Source organism: Salvelinus fontinalis, chromosome 13, assembly GCF_029448725.1.
Source record: "Salvelinus fontinalis isolate EN_2023a chromosome 13, ASM2944872v1, whole genome shotgun sequence".
NCBI classification, from domain to species: domain Eukaryota; kingdom Metazoa; phylum Chordata; class Actinopteri; order Salmoniformes; family Salmonidae; genus Salvelinus; species Salvelinus fontinalis.
This window is the reverse complement of record NC_074677.1, coordinates 22,503,606-22,516,045: the sequence shown is the minus strand read 5'-3', so window position 1 is coordinate 22,516,045 and position 12,440 is coordinate 22,503,606. Positions and strand designations below refer to the sequence as shown.

Sequence of the window (12,440 nt, the reverse complement as noted above, 5' to 3'; positions counted from 1 at the left end):
GTACCAGGCGGTGATACAGCCCGACAGGATGCTCTCGATTGTGCATCTGTAGACGTTTGTGAGTGCTTTTGGTGACAAGCCGAATTTCTTCAGCCTCCTGAGGTTGAAGAGGCGCTGCTGCGCCTTCTTCACAACGCTGTCTGTGTGGGTGGACCAATTCAGTTTGTCCGTGATGTGTACGCCGAGGAACTTAAAACTTACTACCCTCTCCACTACTGTCCCGTCGATGTGGATAGGGGGGTGCTCCCTCTGCTGTTTCCTGAAGTCCACAATCATCTCCTTTGTTTTGTTGACGTTGAGTGTGAGGTTATTTTCCTGACACCACACTCCGAGGGCCCTCACCTCCTCCCTTTAGGCTGTCTCGTCGTTGTTGGTAATCAAGCCTACCACTGTAGTGTCGTCCGCAAACTTGATGATTGAGTTGGAGGCGTGCATGGCCACGCAGTCATGGTTGAACAGGGAGTACAGGAGAGGCCAGTTGAGAACAAGTTCTCATTTACAACTGCGACCTGGCCAAGATAAAGCAAAGCAGTGTGACAAAAACAACACAGAGTTACACATGGGATAAACAATCGTACAGTCAATAACACAATAGAAAAATCTGTATACCGTGTGTGCAAATGAAGTAAGGAGGTAAGGCAATAAATAGGCCAATAGTGGCGAAGTAATTACAATTTAGTAATTTACCCTGGAGTGATATATTTGCAGATGAAGATGTGCAGGTAGAAATACTGGTGTGGGAAAAAAGCAGAAAAACAAAAACAAATATGGGGATGAGGTAGGTAGTTGGTTGGATGGGCTATTTACAGATGGGCTGTGTACAGCTGCAGCGATAGGTAAGCTGCTCTGACAGCTGATGCTTAAAGTTAGTGAGGGAGATATGTCTCCAACTTCAGTGATTTTTGCAATTCGTTCCAGTCATTGGCAGCAGAGAACTGGAAGGAAAGGCAGGCAAAGGAGGTGTTGGCTTTGGGGATGACCAGTGAAATATACCTGCTGGAGCGCGTGCTATGGGTGGGCGTTGCTATGGTAATCAGTGAGCTGCGATAAGGCTGAGCTTTACCTAGCAAGGACTTATAGATGACCTGGAGCCAGTGAGTTTGGCGACGAATATGTAGCGAGGACCAGCCAACGAGAGCATACAGGTCGCAGTGGTAGGTAGTATATGGGGCTTTGGTGACAAAACGGATGACACTGTGATAGATTGCATCCAATTTGCTGAGTAGAGTGTTGGAGGCTATTTTGTAAATGACATCGCCGAAGTCAAGGATCGGTAGGATAGTCAGTTTTACAAGGGTATGTTTGGCAGCATGAGTGAAGGAGGCTTTGTTGCGAAATAGGAAGCTGATTCTAGATTTAATTTGGGATTGGAGATGCTTAATGTGAGTCTGGAAGGAGAGTTTACAGTCTAGCCAGACACCTAGGTATTTATAGTTGTCCACATATTCTAAGTCAGAACCGTCCAGAGTAGTGATGCTGGACGGGCGAGCGGGTGGGGGCAGCGATCGGTTGAAGAGCATGCATTTCGTTTTACGAGCATTTAAACAGTTGGAGGCCACGGAAGGAGTGTTGTATTGCGTTGAAGCTCATTTGGAGGTTTGTTAGCACAGAAGGGCCAGATGTATACAGAATACTTTGAGTTGCACGATCAAAAAGCCTGTGTGTGTGTGTGTTCTGTTATACATCTGTGTGATGTGATCAGTCTGTTTATCCCAGTTCAGAATGAAATTATTTATTATATTTTAACAGCAACAGTTCCAACCTAGACAGATATGTAAGAGTGTTTTTAACGGGGAAAAATAAACATGAAAATATATTCATGGGTATTTCATTGTTATTTGTTTTTGTCTATATTGCATTTTTTTTAGGCATAACAGCAATGAAATGTACCGATATTTACTTATTGTTGCATATGTTCCTGAGCTTGGGTCCCAGGAAAACACGGAATTTCTAATTTGGGTCTCAGGCTGAAAAAGTTTAAGAACCCCAGCTGTAACGGATAGCAGTTCTCTGAAACATTTTAACGGATAGCATATCATTTCAAAAACATTGTAACGGATCGGTGATCACAAGCATACAATTTCTGTCTGTGATTCACTGTTGTAGGCTAACGATCTGAACATGAGAGATTCCATAGCCTACATGGCTTACATTACTACTGTGTTGCAATAAAGGATTTAGTTTTTTGTCAAGTGAATCTTTTAATGCAGAATCCTCAATGCAGTTCCCTTTCATTTGATGATCAAAAAGCAACATCTATCTGTGAAGATGATAATACAATGGCCCATACACAACTTTTGATCCTGAAAGAAAGGATACAGGATGTAGTTTAAATTAGTGATGCTGTGCACACATGTGAAATCAAATGGTGGTGGTGGGAGAATGGTAGAGCAGAGAAAGGAAAGGGATGAAGTAATTGTAGATGAGGTGATAACAACAGGTCTCCTCTATTGTCAATCACCACATCCTCATCGGCAGACTCGACAGCCTTGGTTTCTCTAATGATTGCCTCGCCTGGTTCACCAACTACTTCTCTGATCGAGTTCAGTGTGTCAAATCGGAGGGTCTGTTGTCCGGACCTCTGGCAGTCTCTATGGGGGTGCCACAGGGTTCAATTCTTGGACCGACTCTCTTCTCTGTATACATCAATGATGTCGCTCTTGCTGCTGGTGAGTCTCTGATCCACCTCTACGCAGACGACACTATTCTGTATACTTCTGGCCCTTCTCTTGACACTGTGTTAACAACCCTCCAGGCGAGCTTCAATGCCATACAACTCTCCTTCCGTGGCCTCCAATTGCTCTTAAATACAAGTAAAACTAAATGCATGCTCTTCAACCGATCGCTGCCTGCACCTGCCCGCCTGTCCAGCATCACTACTCTGGACGGCTCTGACTTAGAATATGTGGACAACTACAAATACCTAGGTGTCTGGTTAGACTGTAAACTCTCCTTCCAGACTCACATCAAGCATCTCCAATCCAAAGTTAAATCTAGAATCGGCTTCCTATTCCGCAACAAAGCATCCTTCACTCATGCTGCCAAACATACCCTTGTAAAACTGACCATCCTACCAATCCTCGACTTCGGTGATGTCATTTACAAAATAGCCTCCAAAACCCTACTCAATAAATTGGATGCAGTCTATCACAGTGCCATCCGTTTTGTCACCAAAGCCCCATATACTACCCACCACTGCGACCTGTACGCTCTCGTTGGCTGGCCCTCGCTTCACACTCGTCGCCAAACCCACTGGCTCCAGGTCATCTACAAGACCCTGCTAGGTAAAGTCCCCCCTTATCTCAGCTCGCTGGTCACCATAGCAACGCCCACCCGTAGCACGCGCTCCAGCAGGTATATCTCTCTGGTCACCCCCAAAACCAATTCTTCCTTTGGCCGCCTCTCCTTCCAGTTCTCTGCTGCCAATGACTGGAACGAACTACAAAAATCTCTGAAACTGGAAACACTTATCTCCCTCACTAGCTTTAAGCACCAGCTGTCAGAGCAGCTCATAGATTACTGCACCTGTACATAGCTCATCTATAATTTAGCCCAAACAACTACCTCTTTACCTACTGTATTTATTTATTTTGCTCCTTTGCACCCCATTATTTCTATCTCTACTTTGCACCTTCTTCCACTGCAAACCAACCATTCCAGTGTTATTTTTTTTACTTGCTATATTGTATTTACTTCGCCACCATGGCCTTTTTATATATATTTTTATTTATTTATATATATATTTTGTTTGCCTTCACCTCCCTTATCTCACCTCACTTGCTCATATTGTATATAGACTTATTTTCACTGTATTATTGACTGTATGTTTGTTTTACTCCATGTGTAACTATGTGTTGTTGTATGTGTCGAACTGCTTTGCTTGATCTTGGCCAGGTCGCAATTGTAAATGAGAACGTGTTCTCAATTTGCCTACCTGGTTAAATAAAGGTGAAATAAAAAAATTAAAAAATATTGTGGCAAATTACTGGTTTACTCCACATCTATCTGTAGAGGCTGTGAAAGGAGAAATGTTGTCAGGACTGTCAAGATAATGCACTCTGTATATGCACTCATTTTAAAATAAATCTGTTTATTAATTAAATTAATTTATACCCTTCAAAGTCAAAGATAAGGTTGCACTTAAAATTAGTGAACAAAGATACTGTGTCCATTTCCTAAATAAAACCAAAATGCAGTTATTGTCTTAGTCATGCTGGCAACAAATCTGTCCCCCCAACATTTAGAACAACACCCTCCTGTTTTATGTTCTCTCTAGCAATTTCACTGCCAAGTGTGGTTTAAGGTTCCAAGTAGGAATATTCGATTGAAAGAGAAAGGGAAAAAGAGCTTTAGACCTATGTGTGCACTACAACAACAGTTTGAGTGTACCAACTTTTTTGATCCAATATGTAACCAAATAATACACAAAGTAGTTTAATTGCTAATGCAAAAATACTAGGTGAATTTAGGAAGAGCTCATTCAAGTTCCAAAGTTCATATAGGGTTGGTTGGCTTATAGTATATGGAAGATTTCAGTGAATAAGCTGTGCTTTGTACAGCCACACCTGGTGCCCCATGCTGCCCCCTGGGCAGGTATTTCACCATGATGCCACAGAGCGTGCACACACACATACTGCACAGCTGATCCCTTCCAGGAACAGAGACTGGGACAGGTGTGACCACTCCGGTTGACATGATGAGACATCTGAGCAGTGTGACGTTCTCTAGAGCACAGGGCCACAAGAATGACACATGTCTAATGTGCTTTGTATTTACACTGCCCTTGCCTTTGAATGAGGACTCAACTCTTTTGCCAGTTCACTGGGTTTTTACAAAGTGCAAGCCATTCAATTAGAATGCGTTATCGGACAGCTAGATATACCTATGTTAAAATATGAGACATAATAATTGTAATCAGAAGATACTATTAACATTTACATGATTGGTAACAGAATACATAGAAATATAATAACTTCAGAATAAATAATGCTGTAAATGAAAATTGTACACCCAAAGTAGGCTACTGCCCCTTTAAGAGCTAGAATAGATTTTGTACCCTATGTTGTGAATCTCTCCAAATATGTTGTTTTCTTCTCACACTATTCAAACCCCACTATCAATAAACAGTTTATGAAGCTCTCTTAGGCTATAGATCACATATGGCAAACAAATAATCTGAACTAAAAACTCCATACATTTTGGAATTTCTGTGTATCCTTGACAATCGCTAATCAATATCTAGAAACAGCACACATTTTTTTCAGGGAACCTGCACATCATCAACTTCTCTCTTTTGTGGCACCGATGTGAGGGTTTATGGCAGGGGAAACAGTGTTGCGCTAGTCTAGTGTGGTACGGGAATAATGACAAGCGAACCTGGGGAGCTAAAAAAGGGAACCGACCGTGGAATTCAAGCGAACTGAACTCAGACCACCTCTGGAGATTGTCTCAGTTTGTTTTTTTTCCTCTTTTGAAGGGTCTGAGTTCCATTTGGAGTGTTCACACTGCACAAAAAAGTAAGCGAACCGGACTGAGTTCAAAAAAATTTACTGAAAGGGACCACGTTTGAAAACAACCTAAGATTCATTGACAGCCAGCATATTAGTAAAAATATTTGCTAGTGTTAATTGATGATATTAGACTGATATGTGTTCTTATAACAAAAAATATTTAGTGTCTCTAAATGTAATCCCTCCATGTGAGATTATGAGAGATGCATACATGGTGGATGAATGAACACAGACACTTTTTTGATTTACAACCATCAGGTTAAGCTCCTGCTTCACTCACAGAAGGTATTTACTCTGACCAAATTCCATATCACAATTTCTATTGAAAACCTACTTTCCTTAGCATTTCATATCTCATTTGACAACAGAAATATAAAAACTTTTAATGTTAATTATCTCTGTGCATGTGAACATTTGATTGAACTTGACATTCATTCATTCTAAGAGAAAAAGTGCTGATTTAAAGAGCATAATAATGTAGGTCTTCATAGACTCCTAAATAACCAAACTCTTGTGAAATACTTGAAGAAGAATGTAATGAACTAGTTAAATTAAAATAATATTTAATTAAAACATTTTGCGTCTTTGCAATGTCCAGTCTCCTGGGTGTGAGGGTTTGGTTCTTGCTCATCCTCCACTACGTGTCTGCAGTGACGTGCTGCCACCCGGGCTGTCTCTGTGAAGTGGAGAGCTTCAGTCTGTTCGACAGCTTCAGCCTGACCAGGGTGGACCGTAGTGGGGTGGGCCGAGGTCATGGTCTGGTGGTCCCCATTTCCATCCCTCTGGATTCCTTCCCCGGACCTGTCCTCCAGCGCCATCCACACCATCGTCTCTGGGCTAGGGTACACCACCCTGGTCAGCCTGGACCTCAGCAACAACCTCCTCTCAAGACTCAACAGCAGCACCTTCTTCAGGCTGCTCTACCTGGAGACCATGGACCTGAGCCACAACACCCTGGAGGAGCTGGCCCCGGGCTGCTTCTCTGGCCTGCCCCTGGCTGATGTGGACCTGAGCAGAAACAGGCTCCAAGATCTCAGCTTGTCCAACAACCTGCTGACCACGGTCATGACTAGGGATCCACAGGTGCTGAGCCCTCCTAACATCCAGATCCTCAATCTGGCAGATAACCGTTTTAGGGCCATGCCCAAGCTGCAGGGCCTTCCATTGAGGACTATGAGCCTATGATTATGGCCCAGATTCACAAAAACACTTCTTATGCAAAAACTTAAGCAACTTCTTGAGAAAAAAGATAGTTTGTAAGTGCAATTCCTCAACAATCTTAAGATTTCATAATTTTCTTTGGAACTTCTCAAATATCTTCTTACAAATCTTCTTAAAATGTTTGTTGCTAGGCAACCGTTTTAGCTAGTTATTTAGCTAGCAATGGCAATCATGCTAGCATATTTCTCACTGAGATTACTGTAAATAATCAATACTGAAACTTTCAGATGAAGTTTGTGTGAATTAAAAATGTTCAATTGCTTTCATGAGCTTACTAAATAAAATAACAATAACGATGCTATATATAAGGGGTTCCAATACCGAGTCAATGTGCAGGGGAACAGGTTTGTTGAGGTCATTTGTACATGTAGGTAGGGGTAAAGTGACTATGCATAGATAATAAACAGCGAGTAGCAGCAGTGTAAAAATAAAGGGGGGCTGGGTTGTCAATGTAAATAGGCCTGATGGCCATTTGATAAATTGTTCAGCAGTCTTATGGCTTGGGGGTAAAAGCTGTTGAGAAGACTTTTGGGCCTAGACTTGGCGCTCTGGTACTGCTTGCCGTGCGGTAGTAGAGAGAACAGTCTATGACTTGGGTGACTGGAGTCTTTGACAATTTTTTGGGCCTTCCTCTGACACCACCTAGTATATAGGTCCTGGATGGCACGAAGCTTGGCTCTAGTGATGTACTGGGCCGTACGCACTACCCTCTGTAGCGCCTTACGGTCGGAGGCAGAGACGTTGCCATACCAGGCGGTGATGCAACCGGTCAGGATGCTCTCGATAGTGCAGCTGTATAACTTTTTGAGGATCTGGGGACCCATGCCAAATCTTGGAAAATGTGTTGTTGTGCCCTCTTCACGACTGTCTTAGTGTATTTGGACCATGATAGTTTGTTGGTGATGTGGACACCAAGGAACTTGAAACTCTCGACCCGCTCCACTACAGCCCCGTCGTTGTTAGTGGGGGCATGTTCAGCCCTCCTTTTCCTGTAGTCCACGATCCTCCCTTTGCCTTGCTCACGTTGAGGGAGAGGTTGTTGTCCTGGCTCCACACTGCCAGGTTTCTGACGTCCTCCCTATAAGCTGTCCCATCGTTGTTGGTGATCAGGCCTACCACTGTTGTGTCATCAAACTTAATGATGGTGTTGGGAGTCGTACTTGGCCACGCAGTCGTGGGTGAACAGGGAGTACAGGAGGGAACTAAGCTTGCACCCCTGAGTGTCCCCAGTGTTGAGAACTGAACTAAACCTGCAGAGAGTTATGTCAACTGAACTAAACTTGCAGAGAGTTATGTCAAGAATGTTGTAGAAGGCTTACCATTCATCAGATGTTGGTTGACTTACTTTTCTCAAGTTCAAGCTGGTCCATCTTAATACCATCTTGTTAACATCATGATGAAGATCTAGAAGGACAAGACAGAAATTATTACCTGCACTTTATGCAGATGTTTTGTACCAAGTTTTCAATCCCTCTACTATTTGTTAGTGTACCTATAAACTGGCATTTCTGGTTAGTATGTCACAGCTTCCTGCGTCCTCTATTTGTACCGGTCATCTGAACCTTTGTAAGGAACAAAGCAGTATAGGCTACATTTCACAATAAATAAATAGAATACACTTAAAGGGGCAATCTGCAGTTCAATCAATAAAAAATCATCACCCAGCCACTGTTTTGGTAAAGGGATAAGTGACGGGGCTGGAGAAATGTAACCGTTTTCAAATTCATAGACAGAGCTATGGATGCAAGGACTGACCATTGATGATATCAAAATGATAGTTTGAACCATGTTTTAAGACTATACAGTGTTTGTTTACAATTAGGCCTGTATTGTTAACAAACAATAGAGTAAAACATGCCTATATTTTGGGTTCTGATGGGGAACAACAGTTGAACTAAGCTCATGGGGCATTTTAAAGTGTCAAAAATGATTATCGTATATAAATCACCTGTTTTTTAAAATGTATTTAATTACATGGATTAAAGTTAATTACACAGTAATAACATGAATGAATTCAAAAGCACAATCAATGTTGTACCATTTGCCAGGATGAGTATCAGAAAGTGGCCTATACCACTGATACATTTAAGAAAACACTGTTGTGAATGTCAGTATGTTTCTGCAGTAACCTGCCCAAGCAAACCTCACCTGTACCAGGTTGGTTGTAAACCAATTATGTGTATAAACCCTGGAGTGCTTATGCTATGTAATGGCCAATGAGAGACTTCATAGCCACCGGCCACCATATTGGTACTCCTCAGTAGGAGCAGTCCGCCATAGGAATTAATGGAATTCTACAGTATTTCAATCAAATGTGTTTAGGTATTTTTTGTTGTTGTAGTGGGAACAGTAAGGTATTCTTACTATTCCCCAAAAATATACATACTACCAGTCAAAGTTTTGGACACACCTACTCGTTCAAAGGTTTTTCTTTATTTTTACTATTTTCTACATTGTATAATAACAGTGAAGATATCAAAACTATGCGCTCCAACTCATCGCAAACCATCTCAATTGGGTTGAGGTCGGATGATTGTGGAGGCCAGGTCATCTGATGCAGCACTCCATCACTCTCCTTCTTGGTCAAACAGCCCTTACACAGCATGGAGGTGTTTTTGGTCATTGTCCTGCTGGGGGAAAAAATGGTAGTCCCGCTAAGCGCAAACCAGATGGGATGCGCAGAATGCAGAATGATGTGGTAGCCATGCTGGTTAAGTATGCCTTGAATTCTAAATAAATCACAGACAGTGTCACCAGCAAAGCACCCCCACACCATCACACCTCCTCCTCCATGCTTCACGGTGGGAACCACACATGTGGAGATAATCCGTTCACATACTCTGCATCTCACAAAGACGTGTCGGTTGGAACCAAAAATCTCAAATTTGGACTCAGACCAAAGGAAAGATTTCCACCAGTCGAATGTCCATTGCTTGTGTTTCTTGGCCCAAGCAAGTCTCTTCTTATTGGTATCCTTTAGTATTGGTTTCTTTGCAGCAATTCAACCATGAAGGCCTGATTCACGCAGTCTCCTCTGAACACTTGATGTTGAGATGTCTGTCGGTCTTCCTTTCCTGTGGCGGTCCTCATGAGAGCCAGTTTCAATATAGTGTTAGGTTTTTGCTACTGCACTTGAAGAAACGTTCAAAGTTCTTGAAATGTTCCATATTGAGTGACCTCTATGTCTTTAAGTAATGATGGACTGTCGTTTCTCTTTGCTTATTTGAGCTGTTCTTTTCATAATATGGACTTGGTATTTTACCAAATAGGGCTATCTACTGTATACCACCCCTATAGACCGAGGCCTATACCCGGAAGTGAGGCTGACCGTGACCCCAAACTTCTCCATGAAGGCTCTCCATACCCGTGATGTGACTTGGGGGCCTCAGTCGGAGACTATGTCCTTCGAAAGACCAGAATGCCCGAAGACCTGCTGGAACAGCACTTCAGCGACCTAGAGAGCAGTAGGGAGACCAGCGAGAGGGATCCCTTATCACCGTGGGAACGTAGATGCGCTCAGGAGGACCAGTAGTGGATGCGGGTTCCCTCTCCAGAGCCTGGCGAATGTCCACATCTACGTCCTAGACCACAGGGGCTAAGACTCAAGAGGGGATGGGAAAGCAGGTCCCTCGGCATTCGGGTGACCAGTCCGTGATTCTCATCCTTGACCATGAGATGTTGGGGTTATGGCGTTGGAGCCTTGGGAGGCTGATCTTGTGAGCTGGTGCACTAATGATGAAGGGAATGTTTTCCTGATGAATGGACTCCACGGTTAGGGTGAGTGGTGTGGTGATGTGTGTGATGGTTCCGGATCTTAGTGGCCAATTATCAAGGGCTTGAAACAGAGAGGAGAGCGGGTATGAGGTGATGTTCAGAGAGGAGGCAAGGGTCTGGCCAATAAAGTTCCCCGCAGCACTGGAATCCACTAGCACTGTAGAAACAGTACATGAGGGACAGCCAGCTAGTGTGATCGACACTAAAAAGGGTTTGTCAGAAAATGATGAAATTGGGATACTCACACCTGCCCCAGGAGGTGGTAAATCACTTGACTGTCCCTCTGCTCTCATGGATCCCAAGTTGGGACGTACTGGACAATGCTGAAGCTGGTGCCCCCCTTGACCACAATAGGGACAGAGCCCCAGCTGTTTCCGTCTGCGTCACTCAGCCGCGGGGAGGTGTGTGACCCCTACCTCTATGGGTTCAGGGTCTGATACAGAGTGGTCACTGAGGGAGGGAGAGAAGCGATGAGGGTACCGATGTTCCCGAAGTAGGTTATCCAGGCGGATGGCCATCACGTTCAAGGAGAGGTTGTCGTCTCTACATGCCAGTTCCGTCTGGACCTCCTCGTGCAGTCCTCTTCTGAATAGCATATGGAGCCCCGGCTTATTCCATCCGCTGGATGCTGCTATTGTCCGGAAGGTAAGCGCATACTCGGCAGTGGTCTGGTAATCCTGTCGTAGTTGGAATAGGCGCTCACCCCCCTCTCTGCCCTCCGGTGGATGATCGAAGATACCTCCGAACAGAGCCATGAACTCCTAATACGAAGCCAGCTCCTCCTCTCCTCTCTCCCAGACGGTCGTAGAGTCAGCAGAGAAATAACCGTGGCAACCTTGGACCTCTTGTGGTGGGGAGTAGGAATCCACGGCATTTCGATGGGGTTCCGTCATATTTATCCGGGAGGGATAAACAGGCATTGCTGACCTGGGCGGACTGCTGAATGGACTGGTGTACTGGCTCGCTGGGTCGGCCGGTTGGCAGAGTATCCTCCGCTAGTTGAAGGCAACGCCTCTCGGATATGTTCGAGACGTTGAAGACTGCGAAGAACCTCTTCCATAGCCTTCTCCAGTTGTGCCAGCTGGTCGTGGTGTTGACAAAGTAGGTATCCCTGTTCTTCGACTGTCTGGGAGATGTCCTGATTTCCTGCTGCTTCCATTTGTCAAGGCAATATTTTGTAAAGGAGACGCTGGGAGTCAAAAAGCAAGTGCAGGAGGTGAGTTTAATAATACAATAAACATGGAACTATACAAAACAAGAGTAGCGTCTGGACATGAAACACATAACTAATACTGCCAGGGAATGAAAGGGATTGACAGATATAGGGGAGGTATTCAGTGAAGTGATGGAGTCCAGGTGAGTCTCATAATGAGGTGCAGGTGCGCATAACGATGGTGCTAGGTGTGCGTAATGATTATAGTCAGAGCCAGGGATTAGTAAACCGGCGACGTTGAGTGAGGAGAGGGGGAGCGGGAGTAGACGTGACACCCACCTTATGACAACACAACTGATTGGCTCAAACGCATTAAGAAGGAAAGACATTCCACAAATTAACTTTTAACAAGGCACACCTGTTAAATTAAATGCATTCCAGGTGACTACCTCATGAAGCTGGTTGAGAGAATGCCAAGAGTGTGCAAAGTTGTCATCAAGGCAAAGGGTGGCTACTTTGAAGAGTCTCAAATATAAAATATATTTTGATTTGTTTAACAATTTTTTGGTTACTACATCAAATCAAATGTTATTTGTGACATGCGCCGAATATAACAGGTGTAGGTAGACCTTACAGTGAAATGCTTACTTACAAGCCCTTAACCAACAATGCAGTTTTAAGAAAAATACCTCCTAAGTAAAAAATAAAGTAAATAAGTAAAAAATAAAAGTAACAAATAATTAAAGAGCAGCAGCAATACAGGGGGTACCGGTACATGATTC

General features: G+C 43.7%; 1 pseudogene; it reads left to right on the top strand.

The window, feature by feature from the left end:
- Positions 1 to 6,100: 6,100 nt before the first annotated feature.
- Positions 6,101 to 6,695, top strand: LOC129868267 (tsukushi-like; annotated as a pseudogene).
- The last annotated feature ends 5,745 nt before the right edge of the window (positions 6,696 to 12,440 follow it).